This window comes from Battus philenor, unplaced genomic scaffold (assembly GCF_028537555.1).
Source record: "Battus philenor isolate CCGP_79_NKW_IND1 unplaced genomic scaffold, ilBatPhil1.0.hap1 SCAF_29, whole genome shotgun sequence".
NCBI lineage: Eukaryota > Metazoa > Arthropoda > Insecta > Lepidoptera > Papilionidae > Battus > Battus philenor.
This window is the reverse complement of record NW_027181692.1, coordinates 5,468,769-5,491,209: the sequence shown is the minus strand read 5'-3', so window position 1 is coordinate 5,491,209 and position 22,441 is coordinate 5,468,769. Positions and strand designations below refer to the sequence as shown.

The 22,441-nt window shown below is 32.4% G+C and overlaps 1 long non-coding RNA gene across 1 annotated transcript; it reads right to left on the bottom strand.

Annotated features, from left to right (window-relative positions):
• Positions 1-1,975: 1,975 nt before the first annotated feature.
• On the bottom strand, positions 1,976-19,031 carry LOC137926351 (uncharacterized). Its single transcript, XR_011107704.1, has 3 exons — positions 18,903-19,031; positions 6,073-6,169; positions 1,976-2,259 (listed from the first exon to the last, which is right to left on the bottom strand). It is a non-coding gene; the product is annotated as an uncharacterized lncRNA (long non-coding RNA).
• Between the last annotated feature and the right edge of the window lie 3,410 nt (positions 19,032-22,441).

Genomic DNA, 22,441 nt, shown 5'->3' with positions numbered 1-22,441 from the left:
CATAAAACAATTATATTGGCAAAAACGAGGACTCATATTTTATTAGTGATTGGATTATTCGGAGCGTTTTTCTGTAATTGCGTCTTGAAGTTTTAATTTATACCTTTTAATTATGATTGTTCATTAAATAACAATAATCAATATGCAAATTTTAATAAAGCGCCACCTCTTAGGGATTTAATAAACTAAATATTTTTTATTTTTACAGTAGATGTGTAATTTAAACCATAAAATGAACTATTTAATTTATATACCATTACGATCCACTTACATTAAGTATTTCCAAGATTTTCATATAATTTATAGATAAACAAGCGAAATAGTACTTATACGAAATTCACTTAAAATCATATTAGTTCATATTTTTGTAAGAAGATGGCGCTTGTTACAAATAAAAGATTGGTGCTTGCTTTTGTACTAGATTAAGCAATATTTTGCTTTCTGAAATGGTAGTAATAGCAACCTATTAAGTTTAATGGTCAGGTTGGGTCCTTTTGGGCGCCTTTGAGTCGGAATGCTAGAGGTATTATTGTTACAGGTCAAGTCGTCTAAATAATTTTTGAGTTTAATGCCTTCGTAACTCGATGAAACTGTAGTATGTAGTGGTTTCAAAATTAAAATGCAACTATATAACTTTGAAATTCCTTACTCTATATTGATATATTATTATTATTTAATCTCTCTGAAGGTTTTTCGAAAACATTAAATTAAAAAAAATGGTTCTCTTATTAAAAATTTTAATAAATGTAATAAAATGTTTTATAATATTTTTTTTTAATTTTTTTTAATAAAATTTAATAATTAAAGCGCGCATTTATACAGTTTCTTAAGAATTATAATTGTTAAGAAAAAAACTTTATTACTTCCGTTTCAAATGGCCTTGGTTTTTCAATTAATATATATATATATATATATATGTATATATATATATATATATATATATTATATATATATATATATATATATATATATATATATATATATATATGTATGTATCCGTTTGCAAAAACAAAAAATAAATTTCAAAGTTAAAATCATTGCCTTTTGTAATTCTTTTTTTCAAAGTAGTCAGATAATAGAATGAAGAATATATAAGAAAAATATATAACATATATATTTATTAGAAATGTTTTTCATTTCTTATATTTTTATTATGTATCCTTACCTGCCACAGTGTGAGCTACACATATCGCACTCATGTTACCCCGAACTCGACTCCCTTTGAACATGTTCTTAGGCTAGGCGTTTTTCTTACAACAACGGTTCTTCAGGGCAAAATAAACCTCGAAATTCTTACATTTCACTGCATGATACATCAAGAAGCGCTTTGAGTCCAAACATTTTCGGCCGAATTAGTTGAGGTAATGATTTTAGTTATCAAGCTTGTTAACAGCATCTTGTCAAATGCATCGTCAGTTTATAGAATTCAGAAACCAAATAGAGACTTAGTATTCCGATCATTATCACAAAAAAGTGACATGGCTTTCTAAAGAGGTGTTGAAACGTTTTGCTTTTTGCTTGAATGAAGTAAATACATTACTCAATGATAAAAACATAATCCCCTTGATTTATAGGTTGCAAAAATTTTACTTCATGGTAGATATCACAGCGAAATTAAATGAGCTGGATTTAAATCTTCAAGAGAAGAAAAACCCAGTATATGTTTTAGCAGAAGAATTGATTTGTTAGTAAAAATATATATATTTTTGCAGATAATATTAAATATTAAAGCGGTAAATTACTACATTTAAAATTTTTAAAGCAATATCAGAAACAAAAGAATAAAAATAAGAAATGAAAAATTGAACTCATTTTGGTAACTGTTTTTTTAATAAGACATTATATCATTAAACAATTAAAAACGATTTATAACGATTTTTTAAAAAAAAATTATGAATGCTAGGGAAGGGATATAAAAATATTGATGTGTTAAAAAATAAGGTATATAGTAAAATAAAAACAAAAATGTTTTACAACTTACATTTAATATATCTACACATCACATCATTATTTACAATATAATTAATATTATTATAATCATTAAAGATGGCGCCCATAGATCGATTTCGACATCGTACATTGGTCGGATTATATCTGTCATCTTTGCTACACGTTAATCTATTTGCTAGAATTCCGTTAACAAATACATTTTCCAATGTTAACTGAATGCCTTTAAGACCAGATTCATTTGGACTTAACCTTGATATCTGCAGACCAAATGGTTCAAATGCTTCAAACTCTTGCAAATTTGTCGAATACCTGGAATGAAACAAAATATAACATTTTTATAGCTTTTATTTCTATTTACATTTATGAATAATGTTGATGCTGGGAAGCTATACAGCATCATAAGATTAAAATCTCCAGTAGAACCCCCATCTCTAAACACACGCAGGCAAACTCAGTTCGTCATCTTTGTAATTAAAAGTATAAAACGAATAACGGACATTCATATGACTCGCTTCGTATATTTTAGTTATTTTCATCTTACGCTACGCGTTGTTTTTTTTAAAAAGATAGTTTTCTAACATTTGCTTCCCGATACATATATTTAATCATTTTATTTACGCACTAAAAATTTAATTACTTCGTCATGCAGTAGTAAAAAGATAAAATGGAAAGTTTTTTTCAAGCTGCAATCCTTTCAACTTTAGAAGCTACTGCAGCAAGTTATTTACGGCTTTGGACCGGAAATATCCTTGAGAGGTTTAAAGAGTTCAATATTCTTACAGTGGCCCCACGATATATTTTTGATTATATGTTTTTTTTGTATACAATAATTATAATAAATTTAAAAAAGAAACATAGGAGACGTCCAAAGTGTATTTACAATGCACCGTGAATAACTGGTTGTACCAAAGTTTCGACTGCAGAAAGTTTTTTGTAATAATAAACAAAATCGGAATTTTTGATAACAAAATTAATTAACAATTTACAAAATTCGGAACTGATAATAAAAGTAAATTGATGAAAAAGGCTTATTATTCAATAAACGAATATTTAAATGACAAGAATGCTTCTTATCTTGATTTCATTTAGGCTATATCTGGTAAAGTGTATATGTATAAATCTGTATTATTATCTAATGTGTTTTGCGGAAGTCCATCCTAAGTAAGAAAAGGACCAATATATAGTTACTTCCGCACATGCAGTCGTAGTCGTGCTATAAAGTGCAACGCCCGCCAGCCCGCTGATAAATGCGCATGCGGCAAACAATACGACCACCAAACCCTGATACGAGTTCCGACACTCAAACTTTGTTAAGTTTTAAGTTCACGGACCCCTCCGTTCCGTGAACTCATACAGATGAAGCTGTAAAAGCCGCAAGGCTAACAGCAACAACTTCTACAGAAACAGTACAGTACAAACAATACGAATTACACAACTGCCACCGTTAAATCATTCAACACGTGTTTTGCCAAACACAGAGTCTTATACTTAGATCCTAGAGTCTTATACTAATATAAAACCACTGTATGTGCGGAAGTGGCCAAATATTGGTCCTTTTCTTACTTAGGATGGACTTCCGCAAAATAACGATTGAATCCATTAAATAATAATACAGATTTATACACATACACTTTACCAGATATAGCCTAAATGTAATCAAGATAATAAGCACAGCAAGGCTAACAGCGCGCATCAACATTCGAATATAGCCAATACGAATTACACAACCACCACCGTTAAATCACTCAACACGTGTTTCACCCCTCCACGGGGCATCTTCAGGAGTAGTGTTACACCGATTGGTATTATTAAACTAGTATTATAAGTATTACTAGTATTATAAAACGATTCTGTATTATTAAACTTTATTGAAAGACGTCTTGTTGTGGAGTTTCTTTCTGCTTCTTCTCCACAACTGTAAAACTTTGCGAAGCAGAGACAAAAATAAAATAAGTTGACGATCAATAAGGATTCTGTAAAATGTTCCAATTTTGGAAATTAATTTCATCTTTTATCTTTATTTTATCTTATCAGGACTCCTCCATGGATTTCTGATAACGCCGGTAGGAAGAGGCTTTTATCCAGATCTTTGAAATACCTTAATATGTGGTCTGACCACTGTCATTTCAATCCGCTGGGCAATGTCGGTTACTTATCGTTTATTAATATATATTTATATACACATATATTATACTTATTAATTTTATTTGTTAGATTCTCATTTTAAAGGAGTTTCTTTTAATAATATGATTATATTTAATGACAACAAAAACACGAATGACATGTCAATGATAAAACATAATCACGTAATTAATGTAGTTTTCTTACTAATTACAATACAATGAGATAAAAAATTAACTCATGACATTTCGAAATGGATTAAAATGGTTGTGTAAATATTATAAATAATAATAGAATTTAAACAACATAATTTTGAATAATAAAATCCGAATATTTTTTGTTACCAATATAAAAAAATATATATTTAATTGTGATAATTTTTTTTAAATTTAATTTTAAAAATCAAATTCTGCCACCGAACGTTTTTCATATGTTTCATTGGATCACAGCGCAGTTATAAATGCTTTTTATTGCGTTGATTTTCTTTTGTTTTGCGCGGGAAAATGTTTTTTGCGTTCTATCCTTTACATTTTATAACCTAATTGCCAACCTGTCTTGACCGACTACACATTGCAAGTAAAAAAAGAATAATTATCTTCTTGACAGAAGTTCGACTTTAAGTATGATTATTATTTACTACGCAACTGTGGTAATTTTCCACGATATTTCTATAGGAGTATATATAGCCAAATAAATTATATATAACAAATACATGCACTTTGTAATGGTGTTCCGTATGGAATCGTAAGAACTTCACACAACGATTTTTTAATCCAACTAGGATAGAGAACCTATGTTTACTCCTAAATCATTTTGTTAAAGTGATTTTCTTTTGTTTTACGACCCACAAGATGGACAAACGTCCTTGAAGAAGCTGGATCCAGGCCGCTTCCATCCGTTTTTATTGGAGATCCATAGAGGAATCTTTTATCTAACAGCGGACGCCTAAAGATTATAGTGATGACGATGATAGCTTTTAAAAATATTGTTCTATACCAGAGTTTCCCAAACTTTTTTGTGTCGTAGACCCCTTGCCATGTTTTTGCGTGTTGGGTAGACCTCCTACTTACCTGATATTGATTTCGTGTAAATTTCAAACTGTAGTAAAGTTAAGTGTTAAAAACTTAAAGTAAAAACACATGGTAATTTATACATTTATTAATTGAATTTAAATTAAAACTACTCAAAATAAAATTTTGTATCCGTTATGTAAAAGATACGTAACATTAAATAAACATATAATAATCTTTAAATAAAATAACATAAGCTTATTGCTTCTATCATCAATATTTTTAGTGAGATGGATGAACCTGATGCTTTAATAATAAATTACTTAGAAATAATAAATAAATAATGTAAATGTTTTGATATTATAAGATAGTATGATGTAAGTAAATAGGTACTATCAGTTTATGTGTTGAGATCCAGTATCGTAGACCCCCATTTTCATTTCATGGACCCCAAATTTTTTTCGCTGACGTACACCCCTTGCAGGTTGTCATAGACCCCTAGGGGTCGATATAGACCACTTTGGGTATCACTACTATAGAAACTTATTTGTGTGCATTGGCAATCCTATATAATTAATGCACATAGTGTAAATTATATAACTACGATCGCAAGTCAGTACTTTACTGCTCATAAAAAATAAATTTTTAAATTCTCTTAATTTAAAATGGCGCCATATATAAAAACGTCGATATATCGACCCCTAGGGGGCGGGCGGTGCATTCCATTGCACGACTGCCACTGCATGTGCGGAAGTGGCTAGATATTGGTCCTTTTCTTACTTTGGATTGTCACTTGTCTAAAATACTCAAGGCAGCACGAAAGGGCAAAACCTCAACAAAGTCGGTAAGCTATTGATGCCTTGCTACATGCACTGAAGACAATGATGACACAAGACCTGACAGACTTCCACATATCTCGATCCGCCCCCAGAAAGTGTCATAAATTATTTAAACAGATATAAGTTATTCAATTAAGTTATAAATAAATAACCTCGACTCCACGTGTCTTTTGAATCTGCACACCCATCCGTCGAAGTCTGTATACATGTGCTGAAACCCGCTGAGGTTTCTCCTCCCGTCATCTGATGCTGAAATGTAAATATAACATATATAAATATAACTTTAATATTAATAAACGTAATATTTTTTAAATTAATTGCTTTAATTATAAATATAAACATTTTTCTTCAAAACATTTATGATTTGGAACAATATGTATCTATAAAATACAACTAGGTGACATTAGTTCATTTGTTCTAAATAAATAAATGGTACACCATGTTCAAAAATCAATGCTAACAGAAATAAAAAATAATTTATAATTATGTAGTAAGAAATAGCATAAATTAAAATTAATTATTATTTATTATCTGTCCCTGTACACTTTGTACTGCCAAAAGTTACTGGCCTGTTACATTAGAATATAATACGCAATAGAAAAAAAAACAAATTGTTCTCATATATTTCAGAACAATCACTATATTTACGTTGATTGAAAATAGTTATAAAAGCTATAAAACATTTTGCTGACAAATGATCGTGTAGTTTCGTTCATCTCTTTAATTTATTTTATTTTAACTTTTATCATCCTTTATGATTACGTTATATTGTTATAATTGAAACAGTTTTTTTGGGTTAAATAACAAGCTGCGCATTCGGGAATCACATTGATGCTAAGGTACTCCACATTGCTCGCAAGCCTGGAATGAACAGAGGCAGAAGTGTGAAGAAGATTGATAATGAAAGGTCCAAGAAGTCAACAAGAAGAGTGTTGAAAGTCGAACATGATTTGACTATACACGGTGATAGGTTATAATTGTAAAAAAATTTAATGGTTTGGTGTAAATACTTTACCCAACAATCAAAGATTTCAGAAATAACAAATGACGTAATACTAATTTTATTATAAACAGCGTTTTTTTAATTAAAATGACTTATAGTGTAATCTGTCCTTCCAGATTGTGCACTGAAAAAACTTAATGGCATGAAGCGTTTTAATAGAAAAAATAAATTAATGTAACATACTTCAGTGTTATTACTTTATACAGGTTGATTGGAAATAGATGTACTATTTACAATCACTCTGTATATCGCAGTGTGTGATGGACACGTAGGTTTCATGTGCTAATAAAGAAGTCAGAAGCGTTTTTATATATGGCGCCATTTTAAATTAAGAGAATTTAAAAATTTATTTTTTATGAGCAGTAGAGTACTGACACTTGCGATCGTAGTTATATAATTTACACTTTGTGCATTAATTATATAGGATTGCCAATGCACACAAATAAGTTTCTATAGCAGTGATACCCAAAGTGGTCTATATCGATCCCTAGGGGTCTATGGCAACCTGCAAGGGGTCTACGTTAGCGAAAAAAAAAAGTTGGGGGTCCATGAAATGAAAATGGGGGTCCACGACAGTGGATCTCAACACATACACTGATAGTACCTATTTACTTACATCATACTATCTTATAATATGAAAACATTTACATTATTTATAAAAGTACCTATGAAGTGAACAAATTTATGTTATTTATAATACTTATGTTATTTTATTTATAGTTTATTTTATGTTTATTTAATGTTACATATATTTTACATAACAGATACAAAATTTTATTTTGAGTAGTTTTAATTTAAATTCAATTAATAAATGTATAAATTAACACATGTTTTTACTTTAAGTTTTTAACACTGAACTTCACTACAGTTAGAAATTTACAGGAAATCAATATCAGGTAAGTAGGGGGTCTACCCAACAAGGAAAAACATGGCAAGGGTTCTACGACACAAAAAAGTTTGGGGAACTCTGTTCTATAGGATGGGCAGCAGCGTACACTAAGTACCATAATACCACACTGCGATCACTAACACCACCTGTCAATAGTGGCAATTATGGTAAATCCCCTAATAGGTATTTCTGGGAAAAGCCTTCGATCACCTTAGATCGAGTTCGTAGTTAGCCACGAAATTGCCTCATTCAAATAAAATCACAATGTTTCGCGGAAATAATCTACGATGGTCGGTAGATGGAGGTCACTGTATATATAAATATTTCTCCGGGACTACTAGGCACCAGTCGCTATACGAGTGAATTTATTTTGAATAATCTGTAGTTTATTCAACTGGCATTCATTACGCTTTGCAAAGCGCGCGGCGCCTATGGGCTGGAACGATGACGAAGAAGGAAAATATTTATCCTCCTCAGTCCCGAGTATATTTTTGTTCGTATTTTTTGTAAAAAGTGGTAACCATGGACAATATATATATTTCTAGGTTTGTTAAGACCCAAGGAAAATAAAAATTATGCGGAAAATGCTCTTCCAATATGTCGCCATACGGCGACATCAGGTCTCAATGCTTTAAAAAGTTGAAAAAACTCCGTATATTTTCCGAAATCTTTTATTCAAAAAGTAATTACAGTAAGCAACTGAAATAAAAAACAATGTTATTGGTTGGGACAAAGAATCGTTACTTTCATTTGTGGTAGTTTTTATAGCAGTTTCTCCCCGAAACCATGCATAATATCACATTTCAAGTAGGACATTGATGTCTCGCTTTGTTAGACTTACATTTTGGCATCCTGCAGCGGTTTGGTGTCACTAATATGACAGGAATGTGATCTACGTTTCTCATTCTGATGTAATCAGATGGATGACTTGTTTTAGCACGTTTACTTTGTTTTGCAATGGTAACATCATCGTCAACAGGACCATCTTCATCATTTTCAGTGTCAAAGTTCAGTAAATAGTCGACAATTTTTTCTCTGAATCCCAAATAGTCTAGAATGTTACGTTTTTGTGTTCCAAGGTTTTCTTGTTCCAATTTATATTCTATCCATGCAGCGGCAATACCAAAGTCAAATAGGTGGAATATTAACCTTACAGTCCATTTTCGAGTTCTGGCAGAAATTCGATAGTAACTGATCATACGATCTAAATAGTCAACTCCGCCCATTTTCTCATTATACTGTTTGACTATATGTGGGCGTTGAATGCAGATATATTTCTTCTGCTTTTTATCCCATCGGCGGCACTCATCTGTTGGCTCCGCACCATGGACTGATGACGCCATATGAACAGGCTTGTTGTCAAACCATTTTACCATGGCTACTTGTCCTGTGGATAAAATTTGTTGAGAGTGGTTGCCCCGGCCCTCTTTACGAAGCTGTGCATCTGTTTTGAAATTACAATTAGATGGTATTCTATTTTTCTGCAAGGTGCCTGTCCCAGTGCATTCAGCTTCAGAATGTAGCAACTCTAGCAAATGGATTGAGGTAAAGTATCTGTCCATAAAAATGGAACAACCTGGAGGTAATCGGGCGGACAGGCGCATTATTACTTTACCACCAATATCTAAAGATTGGAATCTATCATCTTCAATTACGCTGTCACCTTTACCTTCGTAAAGAAAAAAATCAAGTGGCAATCCTTTAGGACAGACTAAGACAAAATTTTTCAACCCCACTGGATTGGGTTTTCCTTTTATCATCTGCCTTGCCTGATGTTTCCCATAAAAAGGTATCATCTGCTCGTCAATGCAAACATCTGCCGACGGGGAATTCAGAAGACACCCATTGCGAACACAAGAAATCAAGGGCTGGACCTTCCAGAACTTGGTGCTACTTTTTATTTCCTCCGGAACTTCGGAATCATTTAGAAGTTTCAATGAGGCCCTCAGTTTGAAGTACCGATCTCTAGTTATTCTGTCTGCAATTGCTGGAATTCTGGACTTCTGATCCCAATACATCCTGATCCTAGGAAATCGAAGGTATGACATCATGATAGTTACACCAAAGAATGTTCTGATTTCTTTATCAGAACATTCTAAATAAATAAAAATCTCGTGGAAATATAACCAAAATATCTAAATAAGGGGGAAAAAAGGAGGTACGAAATTATATGGCAAAAATGTACTTTTTTACAGGTTAAAACCCAGAGTCTCCAAAAGGCGACATACACGTTTCTATGTGTGCGTGTGACAGGGATGAACAAGTTCGTTTGATTTTTTTCGCGTAATACTTAGTCTAACTATTGAGAAATATGATAACTACTTTGATTTCAATATGAAACATAAAATAATGTACACAGTTTGCACTTACCTTGGCCGGAATCGCCAATTATGAATTTTTTTCGCGCACTCATTTTCAATCACTTGCATAAAATTAGCGGTGCAATTTTATGACAAAACTTATAAATGAGCGGTAGCGGCAACTATCGAGGAGCAAGAAACTACTACAACGTACTGCCGCTGCTTCAAAATACAAGGCTTTTACCTACCTTTCCTAGAAGGCGTTGTATGTCGCCTTATGGCGACGTTTGGACTGAGGAGGTTATTGTACTTAACAGTGTTTCCAAAGTTGTTCATTCAAAGTACTGCAAATTGTTTTGAATTTTAATGAAACATCTTTATTGTTTCTTCTGTATTTATGGTTTACTTTACTATTTAGGTATAGATACGTATGAGGCGGCTCTTTAATTTTTTTTTTTAATTATTTTAATATGGCGATCAACGTAAAAACGTTTAAAGTTCAACCACAGATTAATATTAACTAAGCAGCACCTGAAAAAATATATTTATTTTTAAATAATTATCAAGAGAATAAAAATAAAAGTGTTTAATATTAAATTTTAATACAATTATTTATTTGTTGTAAATAAATGTATTTTTTGTGAAAAAATTATTAACTTTTTTCATATCTTTTAATTAATTAATTGCGACTCACGATAAATTTAAAATTTTGAATAACGATTCGAACTATTAAGGAGGTTGGCCAAAAAAAGGTTGTTAATCTTTTATGCAACTTTTTTGGCCAACCTCAAGAAAGCGAAGAAAAGATTGAAAAACAAAAGTTAAAAATCTTACGAAAAAATTAATTGAAAACATTTTATTTAGTTTTGATTATTGAGATATAATTTACTCACGCTGTGTCTATCTGTAAAGAAATGTGCAATGAATCTGTAACGACTTTTTGGTCCATTTAAATTATGTGATTTTGAGGTTATACTTTTTTAGGCGCGTTATGGAAAAATGGCGCAAATGAAATTTTAAGATTAGCGCGCGCAACGCTGCATCACAAAAGTATTCAGTGATAATTTAAATTGAATATATTTATTAAAATTACTACTGTTATTACTACTACAATTACTACTATTCGTAAATATTAGTGAAACAAATTGTGCTCATATAGTTTGTTAAGTGCTCCAACATAATTGAGGTTAACAATCCGGATGTATTGTTTATTGATATAAATTAGATAATATTATTTAATAAACTTAAAAAATATGATTAAATTATTAATGGTAAATATTTATTAATGGTTATATAACTGTTACAAAATAAAGAAATAAATATGGTAAATTAATAAATAAAAAATTTGTAATAAAAATTTAAATCGAACATGAAATTAAAATACTAATTTTTAATATTAGTTACTAAGTTGAATAAAAATAAATATTTAAAATGATTAATGAACGTATTTAATCAGTACTTCAAGAAAAATATCAAATTAGAAAAATAATAATTACTTAAAAAATTAAACTAATTTTTTCAATTTTTTATTTAATAGATTTATATAGTTTTAAGTATTAAATAATCAATAATAAATATTTAAAATCATCAAAAAACCTATTTTTAAATAAGCTACTCTTTCCTATTCATTCATTATCGTTAGAGTATACTCGGTGTTTGACACTAATCGGTGTAACATTGCTCCTGAAGATGCCCCGTGGAGGGGTGAAACACGTGTTGAGTGATTTAACGGTGGTAGTTGTGTAATTAGCATTGTTTGCCGCATGCGCATTTATCAGTGAGCTGGCGTGCGGTGCACTTTATTGCACGACTGCTGCTACATAGCGGAAGTAGCTATATATTAGTCCTTTTCTTACTTAGGATGGACTTCCGCAAAGTAACGCCTGAATCTATTATAATTTATATTACAGGTGTTTGTCCTTTCTCCATGGCGAAGAAGATGAAAGCCAAAGATAATTGAGATGGTATTATTCACATTTACACAGGGACTACAATTTAAAATTTCCACCCTAATGCGATGGCAGCGACCATATTGTGCGAGTCAAAAAACATTTATGCAATACATAATAAAGTATGTAATTAAAAATATTGAGATAAAACCAAGTTTTAAAAAAATGTTGCAACAACACGGATACAATTAAAAAAAAATCTTTATGTAAATAATAATACGACAATAACAGTGTTGCGTCATTTACTACATTATTTATACTATTCTGCGTGGTCTTGCAACTGCGCATTTCGTATTGACAGGTTATCAAACTAGTTATTCCCTAGACCAGAGGTCAACAACCTTTTTAATCAATAGGTCAAATTAAATTTAATTTTTTTTGACGGGCTGCACATAACGTAACGCTTATTAATAATTTACAAAACATTAGAATAATAAAATATACAAATTTTTATGCAAAATAAAAATAAACAAGATAAGAACGTAAAAATGAATATACTTGAAAATTTTAATGAGAAAAGTGACATTGTTTTTTTAATACAAGCGTATAACATGCAGCTTTCTAATAATGCACCATACAGTTTTGTTTGGTGGTTAATTATTTGGGTTTAGCATGTACTATTATTTTATTATAATTAATTTTATAAAAATATATTGATGAGAGAATGTTATTACAATAAATTTAATTTTAAAAATGTTTGGCGGGCCGCATCTATTATTTTTAACGCGCCGAATGTTGCACATCCCTGCTCTAGACGATTGAAGTGTTGTTGGAGTTACTTTTACCACATCTTAATGTCGTACCCTTTAGAATTTATCCTTGTTGCCCGATTTTTCAAAATCGATTAACAAAATTGATAATATGATATTTTTATCATCATCTACTACAGTAAGTCGACTGCAGGAAATGAAACTATCCTATAGATTTCTAATCTTCTATCTGTCGGAAGCGGCCTACATACAGTCTTCCGACAACATTAACAAGGACATCTGTCCACCTTGTAGTCGGAAATTCTACGACGCGCTTGCCGGTCAGTGTTCCATTCTCATTTATTTTTTTCTTTTTAAATTTTTGCGAATAACGCTATTTCATAAAATCTGTTTATGTTCTTTACATTTTAAATATTGATATAAGAATGAGGAATTCTAAATTTGAATATATTATTATGCTTTTTTATTGTAACATTCCGTGAAGGTGGACATTCGGCATTTGATGATCCGTGTTCATCACTCCAGAATGTCAAGGCAGCTGCGGCTATCCATTCTGCACGATATGTAGTCTGCCCATTATCCCTTCAACTGGTCATGTTTGTTATTTTAGTTTATCTACGAATTCAACATTCTCCTTTTATAAACTACATGATGTGCGTACAACTTGCGCATAACACATATAATATATTTTTACACATCATTATAATTATCTAGTTGGAGTTCGACATTTTGCACATTGAAACTAAAAGCGGTTCTAATAACAGTTCAAGAGTCCTCTATTTCTATCCCGTTTGGTCAAACTAAGACCTATAAGCCTGATAATCTAGCTTTGGGTCGCCCATAATATGTAAAAGAAATATGATTTAAGACGTTCGTTTAACAAAAACTTTTAAAATCTTTAGTAAGAAAAGGACCAATATTTAGCCACTTCCGCACATGCAGTGGTAGTCGTGCAATGAAATGCACCGCCCGCCAGCCCGCTGATAAATGCGTATGCGGCAAACAATGCGAATCACACAACCGCCACCACCAAATTACTCAACACGTGTTTCACCCCTCCACGGGGCATCTTCAGGAGTTAGGTTACACCGATTAGTGCCAAACACAGAGTCAACTCTGAGAAAGAGACTGGGTACGCGTTTATCAGCGGGCTGGCGGGCGGTGCACTTTATTGTACGACTACCACTGCATGTGTGGAAGTGGCTAAATATTGGTCCTTTTCTTACTTAGGATGGACTTCCGCGAGGTAACACCTGATTCCATTAAATTTTTAAAATCTTGTTATAGTGCGAAGTGTTCCGAGTTCAAGCGAGGGCGGTCCGGAACGTACACTACACCTTACTCATTACACTATATACCTACACGGTTATAGACCTTCTGCGTGCGTGCAACTTCGTTGTGACCTGGGATCACCCAGCGTAAATTTTTTCGTCTCAATTTCGATGAAGCTGCAAAAAGACGAAATTATAAAACTATCTAAGTTTGTTGTGCTTTCTTCTCAAAACAGAACGACGAATAAATAGGATCATGGGTTAAAAAGTTTTATAAGAGTGAATGTATAGCTAATTTGTATTTGTATAGCTAACTAGCTCTGTGTTTGGCACTAATCGGTGTAACATAACTCCTGAAGATGCCGCGTGGAGGGGTGAAACACGTGTTGAGTGATTTGACGGTGGCGGTTGTGTGATTCGCATTGTTTGCCGCATACGCATCTATCAGCGGGCACTACTACCACTGCATGTGCGGAAGTTGCTAAATATTGGTCTATTTATTACTTATAGCTAATTATTAAAACATATATTTCAAATCCTCTTATATAAATCAATCAATCTAAAATATGTTATAATATTTTTTTCTACTGAAATACTACAGACCAATAAAGTCTGCCGGAAGAGATAGTAAATATTTTGTTAAAATAATTGTTTTAATATTTAATGCGCCGAATTTTGTAAATGTTTACGCATTATGCTATTTATTAAGTCTGAAACTATTAATTTTTGAATATAGTGTAGATTATTTTCTAGAATATGAGTTATCTATATATGAACCTTTCAAGCCCATTTAAATCTTATATACCTAAAACCATTCACCTGTATGTGGCAACGGCGCAAAAATACCGTAATGAGAACGTACCTAAACAGCCTTTAAATGACCCCACGGCGAGATATTGAGTTTATTTTCCTTCTAGAAGCTTAACAAAAACAAGGTCCATGTAAGTCAATGACCTTATCGACCTCTTTTTATATACGCATAAACTCAATTATAATATTCACATATTTATTGCGCAGGCATTTTAAATGTGTAATAAAACATTACACACAAAAAAGCGAGTATATTTTTTTGTATAAAATTGCACATGAAACTTGAAAAAAAAAATATATTTCTTAATAACAGGTGGCGCAAAAGTAATGTCATAATGTGAACTTGTATTAATTTTTACAAATGGCGACAAATGTCACTGCTTTGATATATATCATGTAGTAGTATATTTTCTATAAATATACTAGCTGATCCAGCAAACTTTGTTTTGCAAAAAAAATTAAAGTTTTTAATTAACAAATGTAAGATAAGAGTTGATCGTAGAAGGGTGAAAATTTAGGTTTATATGTATTTTTGTATGCTGTTTCATAATAAAATAAAAACCAAAAAAATTGTCTAAAAAATTAAAAATAAAATTTAGGGGTGGACCACCCTTATCACTTAGGGCTATGAAAAATAGATAGTAGCCAATTCTCAGACATACTGAATACGCATGTAAAATTTGGTAAAAATCGGTTAAGCCGTTTCGGAGGAGTTCAAGTTCGAACACCGTGACACGAGAATTTTATATATTAGATATGATATAAACATATGCTTAGGTACTAGAATGTATAAACTGATAAAAAAAAATAAAAAAAATTATGTACAAATAAATTTATAACAGGCATTTTATATAATTTATTGTTACTTTTACGTCTTGGTTTTTATACTCTTTTATGTTATTTACTTATTTCATTTATATTTCACTACAATTAATACATTTCTGAAGGTTCCGAATGGTTAACTGGCAGAAAATGCCCGGTATTAAGTACGCTGTTATACATAGTATAAAAAGTGTTATGTCTTCGTCGTTACAGCCCATAGACATTTACTGCAAGGCATAGATCTTTCCAGAATATATCTGTATAACATAATCGCCACGCTTGGCAAGCGGATTGGCGATCGCATTGTCGTATTATGTTACACAGAGGACGCTGCTGTCCATCCTCTGGAAACTTCTCTGTGAATAGTGGCTATCTCATATAAATGATGCACAAAGTGTGAATTATATAAGATTGTATTCTAGGAATCGAATCCGCGACCTATGATCGCAAGTCTCAGTTCTATACCGCTGGACTACTAATGCTCTTAGGAAGTATTTGCAAAACATTGGATCACAAAATAATATTTGGATATGCATTATTAAACAATATTTACATTCTGATCTTTTTATACTGCTTTATTAAGGTTGTAATTTTACTATTTTATTATAGGAATTTAATAGAAATTAGTATTAAAAACGTATGTTTTTTATGTATGTTTTGCCGCATGCGCATTTGTCAGCCGGCTGGCGGGCAGTGCACTTTGTTGCACGACTACCACTGCGTGTGCGGAAGTGGCTAAATATTGGTCCTTTTCTTACTTAGGATGGACTTCCGCAGAATAACACCTGATTCCATTAAATAACGTATGTTTTGACTCCACGTCCATCGAGCGCGTATGAAGCGAAACCAAATGACCGTGAGGACTAAATCCCTTTAATAATTTGAACCAGAAAGACGTGGTTACTCGCCTGCATTACTGTCTTTACAAGAAATTCCCTCACTACACTCATGGGAGGTCACGACTCTTAAAATTAAGGAGAACGATATATGTATTATTAAATAGAGGTCACCTATATTCTTGGAATAAAGCAACAAGGGTTCGAAACGTATTTGAAACTTTTGATCTGAGTAGAGTCCACAACAAATTTAGACAGACCTATTTATGTGATCACCTTTTTTAAATCATCATCATTTCAGCAGTAGGATGTCAGAGATTGATCTAAGTCCCTAGGAGCCCCATAGGACCGGTAGAAAGCCGCCAGCATTCATCTTTTAACGACTTCAATGTCGTCTTTACATCTTCTGGATTGAGGCTACGCTGTTGCCGGTCTGTGTTCTCTACTGCAGAACCTTATGTCCTCAGCAGCCATCTACTATACACGCTATGTGCAATTTCAATTAGCCAATCCGGACTATTTCAATTACTTTTGTTCGTCCAAATAATAAATCACATTTAATAAGGTTCTTTAGAAAGAAGTTAGTTTTATTTACTATAAAAAATATTTTTTTATTTTTTTTTTCATTCTGTCAAACCTTCAGATTACTTAAGCAAGAATCTTACTTCGTTGTAACAAAGTAACATATGGTGATATAATTTTATTATACGTTTATTCATTTTATTCTCCATTTATAATCCTTCATAGTGACTACCTGCCTGTCATAAGAAGAATACGAGAAAGTCCTGATTTGATGGAAATTACAATCAGATTGAACTTCCCCCTATTGATATCCTTCAACTTAAAGCTACGAAGATTCGAAAAGCAATTTGCAAACTTTTAGATCACAAGCCTTATTCCACTAACACATAGTTCATATCAGAACTTATTATTGCAATTGTATCGGTCAGCTTCCAAAGCGGTGTTTGTGTATAAATCTACAGATGCAGGTGTTAGGATAAGCGAAGTTGATGTGAGATGGAGTTGATGAGAACTGCAGAAGGAAGTGGAGGAAGAACGCCGTTCTGAGGCACGCTGGCAGCATTGGAGCAGTAGGAAGAATATTTATCCTCAATACAAATACGCAGCCGGCGTTCGGGAACTGTGATACCATTCAGATGCTATTGGAGATATGTGAAGGAAATAGAGAGTGTAGAAAGAGTGAATCAAAGTCAAGCGTTGCTATCAAGTAAATCCACCGCAGATCTGATGTCTTCTTAGCTGCTACAGCGCGTCGAGTCTTGGATACTGCCACAGACTTTGTCACAGCTGCGGGTATTGCAGCGTCCACAGAGATCTGATAGATGACAGACAACGACGCAACTAGACGATGACCTGGTTTGTCCAACATTTGGTGACGTCGAATTTTTCGCGTACCGCCAGAAAGATGCCATGCCATGCCTTAGCGGGAAACTTTTACAATGTATGCCAGAGTCCTTGAGCTTGGTCTTTTTGCGCCAGAGATTATCACGCTCTAAGATGTCTTGTAACTTTATCGAGATTGGGTGTACATTTCCGCGGAGAAGGATGACCCAACTGGCATCGTTCTATTTTGTCAATACTGAAGCCCTTAATCTCTAGCTCCTGAACCACTAAGTCTGTAGTAGCTTCGTCAGCACCATGAATGAGCAGATCTTTCTACGTCTCTGCGTCTCTATGGTGTCCACGCTACGTGACGTCGATTTGTTGCAGCAGCAAGTTGAGAGTTTGAGTAATAAACGAGCAGAATAAGTCAAACTCCACTGCTGTCTTCTAAGTGTCACCTGGCGTATTTGGTGCCTTTTGAATGTCACTTTCAAAATAGTTCATTCTATTTTTAAAATTTTGTTTCATTTCTTCAATAGTAGCACATAATCCAGATTCCATTTTATTTCAACAGAGAAGGCAGGTGAATAAAAGGACACTTTAACCGAGTACACATAAAAGTACCCAGCTTGGACTATATATATAAATTTAAAATAATGACAGAGCAAAAACGAATCCGACTGTTCTGTACAACTAACCACCATTCGTAATTATCGCTAAAAATCCTTCACACTATCATAGAATATTTCTTAGTTTTTGTTTAATGAACTTTTTAATAATTATAAGATAATATAGAAACAATATACGGAAGTTTATTTTAATACACATAATACACAAACCGCATACAGCTGCTGATGAATGTTACTAATTTTATGAAGCACAGAGAAAGATATATTTTATTATACCGTAAAAAATATAACAAAAATTGTAAAATGTATTTAAATCTATAAACTATTGTACATTATATTTAATTCAATTAGTATAAAAATCGTAAAGATATGCTGTTTTTAATTATTGTTAAATATAAATGGTTATAAAAAAAACTCACCGTAAATATTGGAAGACATCTTAAGCGGTAATAAAAACACTTAAAATCCTAACGGTAGCCATAATAGATGCAGTTACCTTCAATTATTATGTTAAATGCGATAAAACATCACGATGTTGTTGTCTCGGTTTGTATATAAACACTGGTACGATAGCGCAACGCTGTGTTCAACTGCTGATAACTAGTGATGTGCGCATTAAAAGATAATATGTCGATATTTTTAAAATCAGATTTCTTATCTCCAAAACTTTTCTTAAAACTTCGATTACAAAAAAAATATATTTTCTTTACTACGTACAGTACCCGGCGATAAATATTGTACATCGATTTTTGAAAAGAAACAATCGGCTAATTACGGCTTCGTAGAGCACTATCTCTGTCCCACACTACCTATATGACGTTTTGTCAGTCGTTGTATTTTGTGCGATAGAGATAACGCTCTACGAAGCCGAAATTAGCCGATTGTCTCTATCCAAAGGTCCAAGTGCAATATTTATCGCTTGGTACTATACAATGATTTACCGGCCAGCACGACCGTGACCGACTGTGTCTTCGAGGGGCCGACCAGGTTGTTCCTAGGTTGTTCCTGTGTTCCTGAGCATCATCTTCGTCGCTCTCCATAAGTCTCACCACCGTCCCTGATACGACTTCCGTAACTCAAACTTGTTAAGTTTTAAAGTTCACGGACCCCTCCGTTCCGTGAACTCATACCGATGAAGCTGTAAAAGCCGCAAGGTTAACAGCAATCACTTCAACAGAAACAGTACAGTACAGTATACAATGATTTGCAAGATTCATATAAGAACATATTGCAATATTTTCATTTTAATTCTTTATGTTAAGCAATGTGCATCGTCATTATCATGTCCACCGTGGTACGTCTGGTTCTGGACAAATGCCTCCTCCATAGATTTATAATAAGACCGCTTGGAAGCTGCTTGCACCAAGCATCTTCCGGTTGGCTGTCCACCTCTTTGGCGGGAATCCTACTCTTCGTTTGTCGCTCCGTGGTTACTTGCTTATATTTTTTTCACATAATGCTTTTACAAAAATTCTGTTCTGTTTATGTTCATTACATTTAGAATGGCGCGAAAATATAAAAACCTATTATATATACATAAAAGAATAAGAAATTCTAAATTTGAATATATTATTATGCTTTTGTTATTGTAGCTTCTTGTTCTTAACTCTAGAATGTTAAGGGTCATGCAGCCATCCGTTCTCTGCTTTATGTGGCCTGCCCACTCTAGTTCAACTTGCCATGTAGGTTACATTCGTTTGTCTGTCAACTTAAGACATGCTTACGCTGTACTTTCGGTTCGTGGTCACCATGAAAACTTGGTTAAAAAGATAAAACAGCTGGCGATCATAAAGCGATAAAAATGTTTGGTAATAGAAGTACGTACGTACTGATTTGTGACAAATGACCTTTTAAAGATCGACGGAAAACTGGATGCAGGCTTTTAGCCGGTATTATTAAAAAAAGAATGTCTAGAAATGATTAAGCAAAATTGTCCCAAGATCCACCACCGCCACCATTTGAGACAATGGTTGTACGAGCGCTCCACAATATTAGGAGTCATAAAAAAATAAAAACATTAAATAAATCTATGGAAGAGGTCTAAATCCCTAAGCGAATTTTGTTTATTTTAAAATATCGTATATTTTTAAAAGCCAAAGGCAGACGATGGCGCAAGATAGAGGAAAGTGGAAGTCTCTCGCTTCGGAGGCCAAGACCCACTTTGGGTCACTGAGCTAGCGGAGTAATAGTAGTAGTAGTTTAAAAGCCCATTGATGTACAATAAAAAATAAGTAAATAAATAATAATTAAAAAAATGATAGTCTCTGAATATTTGGTGGCTTCATTAAACCTGGTACGCGGGCCGTCAGCCCCGATAACCGTACTCGGACAATTCGTGTAAAATAGATTAAATAAATAAATAAAAATTAAAAGGTGCGTTATAACATTTCTATCGACAAACGAAGTCCATCCCAACGTTATGCAGGCGAATTAAAACCGATGGTCTATTCAGCAACCGGTTCTCTGCCATTTCACTTTTGCCTATCCACATAACCAACAGAGTTTGGTAATACCGTTTCTATTAGTGCAATATGTTATACGTTCGTTATGTAACATTGTTAGTAACATATATGTATATATTCTATGTTAAAGTGAATTTTAAATGGTGGCAGATTGTTTTTTTTAAAATGGCTGCTCGAGTTACAATATATATTTCAGCGTGATGATGCAGCTGTGTGTTAACTGTCAAATACGCGAAGTTCATATCGAACTGTCAAATGAGCAGTTTCATAATTTATTATATTTGACAGCAAAAAAACTTTTATATCCATTTTTTATTGGGATGCGATAGGCACATAACTTTGTACAAAAATTTCTAAAGACAGATAGTAAACAATAATGAATTTTAATATGTTGTAATACAAATATTGATGGTTATTTTTCTATTTTTTATCATGTTTTATAACATTTCAGTAACCTTTCATTTTTGGATAGTGTACATACAAGTTTACATTAATTGACAGTTAACAAGCTATACATTCAAGCCTTTAAAGACCTTATATTTTAGACCTTATATTTCGAATTATTTAAAGTTTCATCCCATTATTGTAATAACATTATATATAATACAAGTAGTTCTTCCATGCGATAGTAGATAACGTTTTGTTTACGAATTTCACGAAATTTAAAATGATAATTAATACACTACATAAATTATTAATTTTATGGATAATAATGATAAGTATCATTATTATCTATTTAAATAGATGAAACTAGAGTGTCAGTTTTTAATTTTAAAATAACCGATTTTTACTACATGCATATGAATATATGTGTAATATAATAAAATTACATTTTTAAAAATTTTTATTTCTGTTTCTGTCTGTTTGTTCCGGATAATCTCTGAAATGGCTTGTCCGAATATGGTGAGACTTATACTGGCAGGTAGCTGTTCTAATAAGGAGTAACGCTAGCAACTTTTAATATAAAAATATTGAAAGAAAAGAACCTAAATAAACTAAATATTTTTTTGTTAATTCCACGTGAATGAATTCGCGAGCACAGCTAGTATAGCACAAATGAGAAACTTGTATAAGATCAGTTTTTTTGTTTTATTTTATCAATTATTAAGAGTAAACATAACTCTGTTGCTTTTAAAGTAAATAGAAAATTGGATCTAAAAGATTTGAAGGAAGTTTAAAGGATTCCATTATAATGAAGTTGAATCTGATTCTAGTTTGTATAAAATTAGTATCTTCTGGCATTATTTCCATGGCGTACATTATTGGTCAACGTAAATGTTACTATGTGGGTAGAAATATCTATAAATATCATATTTACTGTCTTGATACATTTTTAATTATAGATTATATGTTGTAGACATATTCCACAACTTATTAATAAATAATTCTCTTTATATCTACAATATAAATGTCAAAGCACAATGACATTTGGCGCCATTTGTAAAAATTATAGCACGTTCATACTATAACATTACTTTTGCGCCACCTGTTGTATA